The sequence below is a fragment of the Chrysemys picta genome, chromosome 14 (assembly GCF_011386835.1).
Source record: "Chrysemys picta bellii isolate R12L10 chromosome 14, ASM1138683v2, whole genome shotgun sequence".
NCBI lineage: Eukaryota > Metazoa > Chordata > Testudines > Emydidae > Chrysemys > Chrysemys picta.
This window is the reverse complement of record NC_088804.1, coordinates 41,651,824-41,667,892: the sequence shown is the minus strand read 5'-3', so window position 1 is coordinate 41,667,892 and position 16,069 is coordinate 41,651,824. Positions and strand designations below refer to the sequence as shown.

The 16,069-nt window shown below is 43.4% G+C and overlaps 1 protein-coding gene across 11 annotated transcripts in view; it reads left to right on the top strand.

Moving 5' to 3' along the window:
• The window catches only part of ANKRD11 (ankyrin repeat domain containing 11), a 211,996-nt gene that overhangs the window by 134,417 nt on the left and 61,510 nt on the right, over positions 1 to 16,069 (top strand). The gene's annotated exons all lie outside the window — the stretch shown is intronic.

Below are 16,069 nucleotides of genomic sequence, written 5' to 3'. Positions count from 1 at the left end.
AAAATGACGTAGTGAAAGTGTATTCTGATGAATTTATGGGTTGTTTGACAAAAAAAATTGACTTCTGAAGAGAAACGAGGAAACACTCTGAAGGTTAATAAACCCAGATGCCATCAATTAAGACACTCAACTATTTAAATATACAGAGCAAGATAAGGTAGAATATACTTTCACAAATGGTCCCATATTGAGTCACTTGCATCCCTTGTTTGTCTGAGCACCCTTTTCCAGGGGAAGCCCTTGAGGGTCCTTCACCCACGTGAGTTGTTGGAGGGTGATCAGACTTCAGAACAAGACAGTACATCTATCAACTGTTAGAAGAGGAACATGAAAGAATTTCTGAGCTGATCTATTTATATTGATACCCTCAAAAACATGGAGAATAAAAAGCTTTGGAACTGCTGGGGAATTCATTTCAAGAATTGTAGATATGCAGTCTGTTCCTTCCTTCCAAAAATAATCCAAGGGAAGGGCAGGGCCAGAGCATGTGGACCGATGTGCTGTCATTAATTGGATCTCCGGCAGCACAGAGTATTCTGTCTGTGGAGTAGGGCTGCCCTGCGTGGGCTGCAGTGTATATAGTATGAAAGAAAAGACTCTCTTATAAGTCTGGTATATATCTGTGTTTTCCCAGGGGGAGTCAGCCCATTCCATGTCCAGGTCATGTGTCTGCCAGCCTCTGAATGTATCCATCCTACTAGTATCAGATTTATGCAGGAGCCATGTGAAAAGCTGGTTCTGGCTTGCTTGGTTTAAACCCCAGTGTAGTTGGGGTGTAAGTGTGCATGCTAATGTGAAAAAGAGCCATGTTTTAAAACCCTATCTTAAGAGGCCCTGAAGAAAATCCAGCTGCACTATTTAAAAATGTTTCATTACTGTATGACCCATTATAAACCAGCATGCATCCAACAGCTTTTAAAAAGAGAATATCAAGCAGCAACAGCAACCAGTTGTAAAAGTACATTCTAAAATCCCTGACAACTGCTTTGTAGATTAATCTTAAAGCCTATCTGCCTTGACAGTGCCTCTCTTAATGGTTTACTAATAATACTTGTAGGCTTCCTGGTGCCCTGCCACAGCAATGCTATAGGTTTATGATTGTGCTCTACTCCAGGCAACAAGCCTCTCAAATTTTCATGTCAAAGCTAAATTAGGATGTACTCAGCAATCCAGATTTAGGGCCCAACTCCAAAAAATTGGGCACTTCAATGCAAGTTTCCACAGCACCCATCATGGCAGAAATCCTCAGGAACAGAAGTCAAGAATCTAATCTGGATTCATTTAATATAGGAGACTGTACTTTTAAAAACTGTGCTAAACCTGTTTATTTTGGTAGAGTAACTAATTCATTAAATAGTCCATAACCATTATGTCCTAGATATCCTAGGAAAGAGAGACCCTTCTGGACTGCAAAGAAATAAAGTTATTGCATGACAATCAGATGAATTGTCAGAGTTTGATTCCAGCTCCCTAGGTATGCATTTCACAAGGACATGTTTTTGTGCATGTTGGCACAGGAATGAATCTTGTAATCCAGACATACAGCGTTGGATTACATTATTTCTGCAGTACACAGTTTTAAACTTTTTTTTTTTTTTGCTCTCTAGTGTGGGTGAAAAAATTACTAGCACAAAAAGTAGCATCAAAGTAGGCCGTTTTTAATCTAAAGTGAAATAGCAGTCAAAACACCCACTATATACCTTCTGTTCACTTTTTGCCTCAAAGTGTCTTATTTTGTAATCCCAGTTACCCTACCAAAACTGTAGCTGCCTCTGTGATTTGAAATTTGGAATGCTACATATCTGTTGGGCATTTGAATAAGCTCCTGTGTTCTAAAAAGAGCCCCATTACATGAATACTGCAAGCCACATTGCTGCTCTCATCTCTTCAGAGACAAGCTAGCTGATATGCCGCTCGCTGCACAATTTCATTGCTTAGCTGGCCATTTCATTTGATCTCTGTATTTTTACTCCGTGTGCATGCGCTATATCTGTCTTTGCTGCAGAGTCATTGTCTGGCTTTTTACCATCCATGTAGTGGCTGATCTGGCTTTTTTCTCTTTGGGTCCTTTAGTACAGCACATTGACAGTTTCAGATTTCAATCTAATGATTTAGCTCTTCAGAACAGGTTAAGGTAAAGACTTCGCAAAAGTAATGGGGGTGCATGTGTGGGCTGGTGAGAAATGTAACAAATCAAACTGAAAGGCAAATGGAAGTGAAGGTCTTGTCTGCCTGCTGTTCATGGAATATTTGAGTGGTCCCTTCCACTTACTGTAAATGTCTGAGAGAACAAGTAGATTCAGCCATGCAGAGTAGAAATCCTTTTTTTTTTTTTTAAGTGAAGTGCAAGGTTGTATTTTATATTTAAAAAAAATAGTGAAGTGCTGTATAATAAACATGACCAGAAAATTGTCATGTTCTCCTGCCACCATTTCTCCCTTCTGACCCCCACGGGTTTAACTTATGTCAGGTTAATAATTACCAGAATGTACTTTCAGGCAGGTTATTTGTTTTCCCTCCTCATGATGCGCAAGAGCGGATAATGAAATTAATTTGCACACTTTGTGAGTTTGTAAAGCTGGCTTCAGCCAAGTTGCCAGGATACTGAACTGGGCCAGGCAGCTTCCAAGGCCTGTGTTTACACAGCCAGCATTGGGGCAGCAGTCTGCTATCAAATGTAAACAGAGCTCATAGGGGAAATGTAATGTACCAGAATCATGAGAAATGCTCCCTTCAAAGCTAGCAGTCAGTGTAAACCTAGTTTCAAATGTGAAGCATTTCACTGTGCTTGTGCCGTCATTTAAGAATGCAGGCAGCTGACTAGAACCCTGAAGGCCCTATGCTGCTCCTGCAGAGTGGAGCTAATTGGCCCAGCTCAGAGAAGTGCAGTGTGGCTTTGAGCAGTCATGTTATACCTTTTGATTTCTGTAACAAGTTCCAGATCCTCCAGCAGTTTCATGGCTCTGGTGTCATCGTGGCTGATGGTGATATGCCAGTGGAGATCTTGGGCCGTTTTCAGTTGAACTATGCCCTGACTCTCAGCACTGGCAGGCTTGTGTTGACCGTGGCAAGGTCCTGTCATATATGAATGCTTATAGTTGCTACAATATTCTAGGGAGGACCTAAAACGTGATGTTTGGCAGAGCTTCCTAAGGGAGTTCTCATGTGACGAGAGAGATTTGAGTGCTCATTTGTATTGTTACTTACAGCAGTCTGCCAAGTTCCAGCTATTTCAGACTAGTGCTGGGGTTGGAGTTTGGAAACATACAGAACAATCTAGGTTGTTCTTGTGGGTATAGGGTTCTTTTCTGTATCCTAATCATTATCTTAGGCTTATTAGGCCTGGGTACCCAGCTTTATTTTGGTCTAGTTTGGAATACATACTCCATTTTTAAGACTGTTTCCGGGGATGCAGTGGTTATCTAGTGTGGCTTTTATTTTATTTTTTTATTCCATTTGAGATTAATAATTAGCTTTATTTTGAGCTCCCTCCTTCCAAATATCACTCTGTAGCTAATATCATTCTGCCATTTAGAAGAAATAATGCAATCCTGCAAAAAGGTCTCCAAGTAGCTATAGCCTTTGTGTTAAAAAACAACCATTGTTTTCTCTCTGTGCTAGTTGTATGAACATTTTGCCCTTTACCCGTCTGTGCTGCCTTTCTGAAGATGCTTTGGCTCTTCGGGAAACCATGAGGCATTGATCTGAAATATTGACAAGGACATCTGCAGAGCTTAAGGTTTCCAGAAAGGGGGGATGTGTGTGGTTTGCAGCTTAGACGCAGTTCTAGTCATTTTTAACCTCAATCATGTGATTTTCAGTGAGCGTTTAAACAGCAGCTTTCTAACAAATCTTCTAGTTCATTAAAGGAGGAAACAGACCTAGCGTGCAACCAGCTTAGCGCGGTCCAGAGGCTGAGGTGGGGTTTTAGTTCTTTGCCAAAGGAGCGAGCCTATGTGCTCAAAGGAACATGAGCTGCTAATGTAGGCACTTTTTTTTTTTTTACCTAGCTTTCCATCTTTCTTTCTCTGACATGTTCAGCAATTGCCCATGTGCAGTAAATCGATTCTCATCTATACAGGAACATACTTCTATAAATGAATTGCTGTTTCATATCTAGTCTAGTTCAGCTTCTTTGGAAGTACTGTGGTTGAGAGGTAGGGTTGGAGAGGAGGGAGGCATAGAGAACGGAGTAGGTTTGGGGAGACTTGTAATTTAAGTATTAACCTGGGCTCAGTTCTTTGCACAGTATATTTATCCTACAGTTTTAGGACGAGGAGCTACCATCCAGGAGAGAATGTCCACTGGTTTGTATTTATTTAGAGTTACAGTCATGAACCAGTACAATTCCCAAAGAAATGCTCATGCTTGGTAACACCGATGGTGCTGGCAGGCAGGCAGAGGTAAATGAAAGGCACCATTCACTCTTGCCAAATGGAAAAGAATAAAATCAATAGGGAGAGATGCTGTTCTGCTTCTGCAACAAAATGACCAGCAATGGTAAGTTACAAGTAAGGCAAGGATGTCCCTTTTAGGAGTACCAGTGCAGGACAAGAAGAGAAGATGAGAGTTTCCTACAGAAACTAGCGCTTTAGGAAAAATCCCCTAAAATATGTTGGTTGCAATATGCAAAAACCTGACAGAAGCACCAGCAAGTTTTTGCTGTATCACAGCCTAGTTAAATAGCACGACATTGGTACGCTTCTCTTGCAGGCACATACACTGCTCCAAACAGATCTATATCTCATACTTAGGGATGAAACAACCTCATTGAAATTCCAAGGTTCCCCTCAGAGCGTTTCAAGGGATATAGAACCATTTTATCTTCTAAAGTAGCGTGAGAGGCAAGGCCTCTTCTTTTTGGGGGGAGAGAGAGAGGGCGGTAGCATTAGCTCTGTAGATGTGCAGGGCCGTCTTTGAGAGCAGCTGCGTGTGGCTGTCCTGGAGTCCAGAGATCTGCACAGCAGACCTTCTGCAGTGTCTGCTTCCTCCACCCCCTTCCTATTTGAACAGCAACAGAGAATTATGAAGCTGGCAGAAGCATCTTTTTTCTATTTCCCAATTGTTTTCTGGCATTGGCTTCTTGCCATTTTTGTTCCATGATGTGTGGTGTGTTTGTAAAAAGGCTTCCCTGTTTGAGTGCTGTCCCCAGCAAAAAACAAACAAACCTGAATTATATTGTTGAGATTAGATTTAAAATATTCATAACATGAATATCCTTCATACAGGCATTACAATTTAATGTGAACCGCCAACCAATCTCCCCACCACCACATCTGGAAGTACTGAATGCTGGTGAGTGGGTGGGTGGGTGTTTCCAGAGACAGAGGGCTTGCATTAGTCCAGAGGTATGGTCTGTTAAGATGTGTTGCAACGTTGGTGCACCAGGAATTGTCCTTAGCTAGATTTGAGTAGGTATTGTCCCTGATTGTACTTGAACTTGGCTGGTGGATATCCTGTGTTTATGTGTGGAAAAGGTGTTTGAGGATGGGGGGAGAGGAGAGAAGCTGTGAAATGGAATATGGTGCTTGTAAAAGATGCCCCTTGAAAACTGAATTCTTCTATTTACTCCAGAAAATGGCACAACTTAACACTGATGACCATGTGTATTTTTAGCTCCATCCCTATTAAGTCCTTGCCCTCACTATTTGAGAGCTGCAGTCAATGTGGCCAATTAATACCAGTTGTGCTGGGGGAGGGAGGGCACTGGACTCTGACCCACCAAGCTCATTTAAAATCTGAGGATAACAACTTCTAATCACTGTGGACCTTGAACAAAACCAAACTGATGAGCTGTGGTAGGAAACAGGGTCCATAGTCCCTTTTATTCCCAGTCCTAGACACCTTCCAGGCCCGTACCTTTAGGCTTATGACATTTGTCATTTGTAATATTGTCTGTTTGTGATTAAGAAACTGTCACTTATCTACTAGTGAAGTTTCTACATTTTCAAAAGTTGTTCTGTGTACTGCAGTACCCAAGGGAATAGAGGGGGGACAACCAATCAGAATAATTGCACAAGAACTAGGGAGAGGGGGAATATTTTTCCAAAGATACCAGAGCAAATGGCCCAGGCACTTTCATGTCCACGCAGGTGAGAAAACCTTCTTTTGATTGCTGGAGCTTAGTGGTCTCAACATTAGGTTAGAATCATCCAGACTTCCTGGAACTGCTTGTTCCAATCCCATTGGGCTTGACCGCGCTTTTCATCCAGAGGTAGCCGGCTTCCACACAGCTTGCTCTTTGTATGTCTTCTGTGCATGGACATGAAAGATCTCGTGGCAGTTGCTTTGGCATCCTTGGCAAAATATGTCCTATCTCCTTCATTTTTGTGCAATTATTCTGACGGGTTGCCTCTCTCCACCTGAAAATGTAGAGCATTTCTAAGTGTGTTTAGTTTGTGAAAGGCTTTGAGGGTCTTTAGGGATGAGCAGTACTCCATAAATGTCACATACCTTGTTTGTTAAAATACATGTGGATTATGTGTATTTTATGTAGCTCAAGATACAAGAGACCTGGAAGCTCTAGAGAATAGAACCGGCTTCCTCTTATTTCTGACTTTCAATCTAGATTCTCATATGTGGGTGTAGCAGTCCCTCGCTCTCGAGTGATGAGGGAGGCCACTCCACCTCACTACAGGCAAATCAATAGTTAAGGGTAAGATTATGTCACGGAAGTCACAGATTCCGTGACTTCCAGAGACCTCCATGACATTTTCTGCTTCAGCCTCGGGGCAGCAGGTCTGGAGCTGTCAGCTGCCGTAGGGGGACCCCCACACCTCTCAGCCACTGTGGAGGGACCAAGAACTTTGAGCTGCTGGTGACACAGCTCCCAGCTGCAGTGGGGGGCCCCCGCGGCTCCCAACGGCTGGTGCCGGAGCTGTGGGCCACCATGATCTGGCGGGGGGAACCCACAGCTCCGAGCCGCCACGGGTGGCAGGTGCTAGACAACCTTCCACCCCCCATTAGGGCTTGGGCTCTCATCCCCCATCAGTCTCATTTTGTCACTGTTATTTTTAGTAAAAGCCAGGGACAGGTCACGGACTTCCCTGAATTTTTGTTTATTGCCTGTAACCTGTCCTTGGCCTTTCCTAAAAATAACCATGATGAAATCTTAACCTTGTCAGTAGTCTGTTGGGGAAGCTCTGGCCTTCTGCGCAGGGCAAAGCACAAACAATCTTTAGCCCACAGCCTCCTGGCTCGGGCAGACAGCAATTAACAGTCTGGGAGGGAGCTCTGGCCCTCTGCACAGTCTTTAGTGCAGGCCTCTTGGCCTAGATTGAGTTTGAAGCCACCCCAGGTGACAGATGTCAGCAGAAAGGGTAGGGGGACCCGGTCCCACCCAAGCCCATCAGTGACAGGCAGTCCCGCCACTGGGTCAGCAGGGAAACCACGGAACCACGCTGCATCACTTCCTGGCAGCCCAACCCGGTCAAGGTCTGGTTCCCCTTGGCTACTTCCTACCCCACTTAGAGCCCCGCTCGCTGGAGCACCAACAACTGCCTCGTTGCCTCGCAGTTGGGTAGTGGACACTTGAGTCCCTCCTCAGGGTCTTCTGTCTCCTCCAACAGCCGGACGCAGCTGCATTTGGGTGCTAGTCCGGGATCCTGTAGAGGTCTCTGCTCGCTGGAAGAGAGGTCTGCTCCCTCCTATGGTCCAGCCCAACTAAGCTTCACAGCTCTCCTTTTATACTTTCTGTTCTGCCCCCGGACTTCCAGTGAGATGCGTAGGGCAGATTTAGCTCCGCTCACCAGGGGGAGTGTATCAATCCCTCACTCTTCAGTTTGGAGGGAGGCCACTCTGCCTCACTATAGTGGGATACCAATGGAACTCAGGCATGTTCAGTGCACACGGTGAACAAGTGTGTTTTTCTTGAGCAACTTTACTTTATGTAAATGTGGGCACCCTTGTGTTTGCCTCCAGGAGAGTAGAATCTAAACACAAGCTTTTTGTGGTGGAAATACACCAATATAGAGGCCTATAATGTTCAGGTGGCTCAAAATAAGAAGCACAAATCCATAACATTCTGATAGCTCTGAGTCTCAGCTTTCCTTAAGGAAAAAAACAGATGGCACTTGTGTAAGCTGATGTAATATCTTTCTATTAAAATCGTGTTCAGCTAGCAAGCCTTGCTTGTGATAAGCAGTTAGTGCCAGGAATGAGGAAAATGAAAAGTATGCAGATCAGGAGTATAGGAGGAAAGGCAGTGCACCTGCAGGAACACTGGCTCAAGAAAGAAACCACAGTTGCAAAACAAACAGCTTTTAGTCAGTCCTTTCTGCCATGATTCTGTAAATGCAACTTGATTTATGGAAATTCTTTCCTTAGGAGATTATAAAACATATGGATGCCCCTATGTACATACAGGTATGTCTGAGAAACTACACGAGGCTGGCCTTGAGCTATCACTTGGCTTGCCAGGGTATACAGAATAGCTGCAACTCAGAGTTCCATGATACACTGTGGGTTGAATCTCTGATATCCCTTCATTCATTCTTATGTATTCCGCACCAGATGGAGGACAAAGAATTCTCAGTAACCTCTGTGAGTTATCGTGAAGTGTTCTTCCATCTTGAAAACATGAGTTAACAACCACCCCAAACATCAGAATAACAATGCTACAGTTAATACTCTCAAGAGAAGTCATACAGCTGCTAATAAATGTGTATTTCTGCATCTCAGTGCAAGGATCCTAGTACTGTAGTTTAGCAGCCTTATGTCTGTGCGTCAGCGCACCTCTTCCTCCAACCTTGCCTGTTTCACCCCCTTTCTTCTGATCTTAGCTTGTGTCTAAGAGGTGGCAGTAGGGGAGCTCTACTGCTGGCAGCCTGCCCTATCTTGCTCTCCTGCAAACCAGGAGTCTTGCTGTTAAAACCATTGAGATTTCAGAAACTGAACCAAACAAAAACCCAGTGTTCTACCAATAGGAGTCATCAAAGTGAATACAAGGCTGAGTTCATTCTCAGGGCTCTGCTACTCATAAACCACTTGAGCTGCATTTCCTCTGCTTGTTGTCAGCAGAGCCCTCAAGTGAGTTGCAGACTTGGATTCACTCTGGGGACGGTGAGGATCCAGTCCACAGGTCACTGAATTTTATGTTACAAAATAAAGAAAGATGGGTGTTCTTAGAAAGCCCCAATGATTATTTTAAATGAACACAGATTCTCCAGTGGCAATCAATCTTAAGAAGTGGATTTCTTATCTGACTGGTTTTCATACCTTGTTCCTTAACTCTAGACTCAGTAACTGAGAAATTATATAATATCATGTTGCATGTATATAGAACCTTTACTTAGAATCATAGAATTGCAGGGCTGGAAGGGACCTTGAGTGGTCTTCTAGTCCAGTCCCCTGGACTCATGGCAGGAGTAAGTGTTATCTAGACCATCCCTGACAGGTGTTTGTCTAACCTGCTCTTAGAAACCTCCAACCATGGAGATTCCACAACCTCCGCAGGCAAATTTACTCCAGTGCTTAACCACCTGACAGGAAGTTTTTCCTAATGTCCAACTTAAGCCTCGTTTGCTGCAATTTAAGTCCATTGCTTCTTGTCCTATCCTCAGAGATTAAAGAGAACAATTTTTTCTCTCTCCTCCTTGTAACAATCTTTTTTATACTTGAAAACTGTTATCATGTCCCCCCTCAGTCTTCTCTTCTCCAGACTAAACAAGCCCAGTCTTTTTTTTTTCAATCTTCCTTCATAGGTCATGTTTTCTAGCCTTTTAATCATTTTTGTTGCTCTTCTCTGGACTTTCTCCAATTTGTCCACATCTTTCCTGAAATGTGGCACCTAGAAATGAACATAGGACTCCAGTTGAGGTCTAATCAGCGCGGATTAGAGCAGAAAAATTACATCTCATGTCTGTCTTACAACAGTCCTGCTAATGCAGGGGTGGGCAAACTTTTGGCCCGAGGGCCACATTGGAGTTGCAAAACTGGATGGAGGGCCGGGTAGGGAAGGCTGTGCCTCCCCAAATAGCGTGGCCACCGCCCCCTATCCACCCCCTCCCACTTTCTGCCCTTTGACTGCCCCCCTCAGAACCCCTGACCCATCCAACCCCTCCCCCCGCTCCCTGTCCCCTAACTGCCCCCTCCCAGGACCCCCCGCCTCAACCGCCCCCTGGGACCCCACACCCTATCCAACCCTCCTGTCCCCCTTAGGAAGATCAAGTATCAAACTAGTTCTCTTATACGATTAAAGCATGATTCCATTTTGGAGTATGGAAGAGACCCACACAATGCTAAAGCCTTGGACTCTTGAAGGCTTTAGTTCAATTTTGTTAACATCCTGGTCCGTTCCTTTAACCTTACTGAGGGGGTTGTAATCAGGTCCTCTGGCATGTCAAAAGATGTGGCGCAGATGGACCCCAAGCTGTCCCAGCCTTCCTGTAATAGTCATGCTATGCTGAAGATTTCCTCACAGCAACTGATTCTGTTCTTGGACCACAAAGCAGAGAACCAACTGTAACAAAAGGGAATTTTGTAACTGGCCAGTCGCGAGCCACTCAGTGATGTCCAAAAATGTAGCAGTATCATCCAGCTGCAACTGCATGTGGATAATTGAGGTGACAGGATTGTGAGAAAACTGGATGCTCAAGAAATCATATGGGCAAAACCGTGGCCAGTAATTTGAAGGGGTGCTATAAGAGCTCTTTATTTTAAGCTGTGATGTACACTGTGAGAGTGGTCCTGTCTGGATTTTTCTGGGCATTGTTGTACATGGTTGGAGGTTTCCAGCTGTGACACTAAACTGATGCCCACTGCACATGTGTTAGGATAGAAAATAACAATCAAACCTTTGTGTGGATTTTTTGTGGTTAAATTTAACTGGTTGTCAAGAATTGCTATTGCAATAAGTTACCATGACAGAGCTATCTAGGAGCCTTATTCTTCTCAATTTATGTAAAGTTTTTAACATGACTTTGATTGTGTTCCTTAAGTCCTTTGTGCATAGCAAGGTACGCAAAGTAGCGTGGCAATCTGAGCTTCTCTCTCTCGTTTCAGTGTGTCTCCGTTTTGTAAAATGCCCAATAAATAGTGGTAAGACTTGAATTAAACCTCAACGTGGTGAGGAAATGACTGAAGTACTAATAACAATTTCCACATACTATACATAATAAGACATGCATGGTTGATAGGCTCTTTAGAAAGTGCTGTTAAGGTCCTGGACCCTTCCTTTCACTTTATTGAGGGGATGTCTGTTGTAATCAGGTCTTCATGTAATCGCAAAGATTAAGAATAAGATATTATAGCATAATGGATACTGAAGAAATAGATCTGGGGGGAGGGATAGCTCAGTGGTTTGAGCATTGGCCTGCTAAACCCAGGGTTGTAAGTTCAATCCTTGAGGCGGCCACTTAGGGATCTGGGGCAAAAATCAGTACTTGGTCCTGCTAGTGAAGGCAGGGGGCTGGACTCGATGACCTTTCAGGGTCCCTTCCAGGTCTATGAAATAGGTATATATCTCCATATATCTATGCATTGTTGGAGAATAAAGGTGCCTCTAAGTTTCCAGTTGTTCTGAAAGTGGCAATTGGGGGGGTGCCTAAATAACATGGCTGACTTGAGTTTCCATGGGATGTTAATTATAAAAGCATCAGGCAGAGTGTGTGTGTAAGGGGGTAGGAGTGCAAAGAGTGGGAGAGGAAAGGTCACCTTGGAGGGACGGGGAGTGGTCTGGAGAATAGGAGAAAGGAAGACACATGAGGCCAGAGAGAGGCAGTCTGAGAAGGAATAGGGGAGTCCCTGCCAGGGTTTCGGTCACAGAGCAATTCTCGTATAGAATCATAGAAATGTCAGGCTGGAAGGGACCTTGAGAGGCCATCGATCCCAGCCCCCTGCGTTAGGGCAGGACCAAGTAAACCTTGACCGTAACTGGCAGGTGTCTGTCCAACCAGTTCTTAAAAACCTCCAACGATGGGGATTCCACACCCTCCCTGGGAAGCCTGGTCCAGAGCTGAACTACCCTTAGAGTTAGAAAGCTTTTCCTAATATCTAACCTCAATCTCCCTTGCTGCAAATTAAGACCATTATTTCTTGTCCTACCTTCAGTGGCCATGGAGAACAATTGATCACTGTCCTCTTTATAACAGACATAACTTATTTGGAGACTGTTATCAGAGTCCTTCCCAGTCTTCTTTTCTCAAGAATAAACAGGCCCAGTTTTCAACATTTCCTAATAGATCAGGTTTTCAAAACCTTTTATCATTTTTGTTTGTTTTGTTGCTCTCTGGGCTCTCTCCAATTTGTCCACATATTTCCTAAAATGTGGCTCTCTGAATTGGACACAGTACCCCAGCTGAGGCCTCACCGGTGTCGAGTAGAGTGGGACAATTCCCTCCTGTGTCTTACATACAACACTGATGTTAATACAGCCTGGAATGATATTAGCCTTTTTTGCAGTTGCATCATGTTGACTAATATTCAGTTTGTGATCCACTATAATCCCAGATCCTTTTCAGCAGTACTACCACCTAGCCAGTTATTCCCCAGTTTGTAGTTGTGCTTTTACTTTTTCCTTCCTAAGTGTAGTACCTTGCACTATATTGAATGAAATCTTGTTGATTTCAGACCAGTTCTTGAATTTGTTATACATTTAAAAAGAAAACCTAAGGAACCAGGCAAAAATACTTTAAAAATGGAGTTGAAAGCTTGGTAACCTACAGTTAAGGTCACTCAAACAGCCTTAACGGAACCCCCTAACTGTTACTTTCAGAACAACTGGAAACTTAGAGACACCTTTATTCTCTAAAAATGCATAGATTCATTCAATCAGTATCCATTATGCTAGAATATCTTATTCTTAATCTTTGTGATTACATGCTGTAATATTATTCAAACCAAACTAAACTGCACCTGTGTTTACATTGCTTAGCTCAGAGCACTCCTGCCTTCCTATACCCTTACACAACTATAGAAAAAGACGGACTTTCCACTTCCTGAATCTAACCAGAGCATAGAAAGGACAATAATTATTCTCCATTCCCCAAGAATAACTATATAATCAATTATACATGTACCTTTCGCTAGATCTAGTTCATCCACAGATACAAACCTCCTACTCCCCGTTCTTTACATTATGGGATAGACAAGATAAAGTAAAGATGAAGTGTGGGGAGGAAGAATCACGGTTGTTATTGGCAACACCTGTATAAAACTCACACTACATGTAATGCACATTTGACACTCCAAGGTTTGGGGTTTGTAAGTAGAACCTCAGGTGTAGTTTTCCAGGCTTTCAGAAATTTAATATTTTTTTAATTGTTATTTCCGTACAAGGTTAATGTTGTTTCTGATCAGCCGTAACTGCAGCTTCACCAGACTTTGTGCCTGGAAAGAAATGATTCAAGCTCTGTTTCAAAGTTTAATGTTTAACAAGACATTGGCACAGTTATTCATATTTGTCTTTAAAAACAATATTTACTAATCAAAACACATGTATAGAAAATGTTGGCAGCCCATTCTTTCTATGTACAGTATATATTATGCACATGAAAATATCCTTAGACCTCTCGTCATCATACGTATTCACAGGTAACCAGTGTAAGAGCCAGCACAGCTGTGTCTGTAAAAGGAAGAGATGTAAAAAATACTGTGGATAAATATGCATTATTGGCAGATGAACTCTAGATACAAAAGAGATTTCCCTTATATAAAAAAGCACATTGTTATCATACTGGGTGGCTGTGAGAAATCAGAGTAGTGCTTTCGGAGAGCCCAGCTGGATACGTTTCTGCCAATCCTAAATAAGTCTGTCATCGCTGTAGCAGGAAGGATGACAGGGAGCCCAATTTTGTCTTAAGGGAGGCCTTTGTAATTCGGAGTGTCCCGTACTATTGCACGCCCTCCCCTCCAATCCATAACAACAACTGGGCCTCATCAAAGGTAAATGTTGTTTTAAAATGAGGAGGGACAGGGAACACTTGTTTCATAATAGTGCATTTTTGGAAGTACAGTTAATTTTTTCCTTTTTGGCTCCATCCCATTTTGAGGTCACCCATCGAGATGTTGGGATTGATTGTGCAGCTCTGGATTTGACACGGCTTGGGGAAAATAAAAATTCTGTGGGCTGGCTTGTGCCTCCAATAGAGGAGAGAGGCTGGTGTCTCCCCATGGAAACTAGCCTCATTTTGTAGTGGAGTTCGGATTTGTTAGTGGAGGACTCCATAGGCAAATACCCAGATCTGTTCCTTATAAGGCCACCAAATGTTTCAATTTCTGCAGGGTTCCCTCCGGGTCTGCTGGCTGCAGAATAGCATGACAGTGTACTAGGCGGGGGCAGGGAGAGATGCTTGCCAAACAGTTGGCAACATCTTAACCGTTCTGACCTCCTATAAATCAGGTTGTGTCGTGGAGGAAGGCGCTGCAGTCCTTGCAGCAGATGATGCCAAACAGCAGGCGATGAGAGAAGCGAATGGATACAGAAATGCTGTTTGCTGCTAGACGTTTTGTTATTTTAGTGGGTGGTGGTAAAAGTTTGAAAAGCATTGTGTTCATTTCTGTGGAGAAAGAGCAGAGGGGACTAAAATAACTCTGCTTATACACAGGGGCCTGAGGGATATTTCTTAGTCTCATAGCCAGCTTTACTGATATCTGTTGCCCGTAATAGGGTTTCATGACCCAGCAGTCAGCTGTAATTCACAGGCCTGCTATGTCTTAGGAAGTTTTACACCTCCCCCTTACCCTCTTTCCCTGGGGGATGCATTGAAACCTCTAGATAAAAATAATTTGCAAATGTCTATGGGAACCAGGTTGAAAAGGCTGGTACGCACTTGTTTGCGCCTGGGTTGGTGGAGTCCAGTAGCTTGGCTGCCTGCCACATGTAAACAGTTTCTTTTGTTGTTCTGGAAATGTGTTAGGGATTTTATTACGTTGTGCTCGCTTGGTCTCCCACTTCCTTATTGTGTGACAGAAGTGTAATCATCTGGTTCAAGGAGCTTAGTTAATTGTTTACAAAATAGAAATGTTGACGATTGTCTCCTGGTAGGGAAGTAAAGTTTAAAGCAGTGTAGTAGAACGGGTGGTTTGTCCAGTTTTCAGATTAGGAGGGATTGGAGCCAAATTGTATGTAATACTAACATCCCTCCCCGATCCTGCTTGCATGCATGTGTCAGCAACGGCCTTCACTCCTTTTATCTTGGGGGTAGCTCTTACAAATTGGGCATTTGTACCGCCCCTCTGACTTCTATTAACTGTGCTTAAAAATGAAATGAGGATTGCAAGCATTATTGGTAATTGTTGTGCAAATGTAATACTCCCTCCAAGCTGTTAAATAGGCCAGTGCTCTGTTTACATGAAGAGGCAGCCAGCTTTCCAAGTGTAATGAGTCAGCGAGATGAACAGAAGGGGTATGGAATTAATCTGGCACCCGTCTAGCCTTTTCTCAGTTAAACAGGTTTTCCAGGCTCCACGTGAATAGGTATATACCCTGGTTACAAACAGACACAATGACAGCCAGTGTGGACAGATTTTTTCAAGAATAAATTGATGGTACACATGACCATAAAACCCAATTTTAGTGAAGCATTTGAAATGCAATCCTAAATTGGACGTGGTTTGTAATTTGACATGGTCTGTGTTACAGGGCACAATGTCACTGCCCTGATCCCATGCATGCCGGTTCATGCATTAATATAACTACAGCAAGTAAAGCTGTTCTGTGTGCCATGTGGTTTAATATCCCATGTAGACTAAAACTGAATTTCCATCTTTGATACCAAGTGCTTTGAATCTCCGTTGCTTAGATGTTCATACTGTTGTTGAAGTGCATATGCTCGAATGACTCCTTGTGACCCCATGCAAGCACTGGAGTGGCGGAGCTCTACTCATGTCTCACTCATCACCCCCAGTGTCCCCCCGCCCACAAACACTCATATGTGTTTCCTTTGCCTTGTTAGTGGGACTCAGCTCAAGTTTGGGTTATAACTAGGACTAATGGGATGAGATTAAGAAAGGAATATGTAGGCTGGGCAAATCAGAGAAAACTCTCCACTGCTGAGATTTGGGAGGTTGAAAATAATGTACCAGTGGAAGCGGTGAGACAAGGTGGGGGAGGTAATGGCTTTTACTGGAC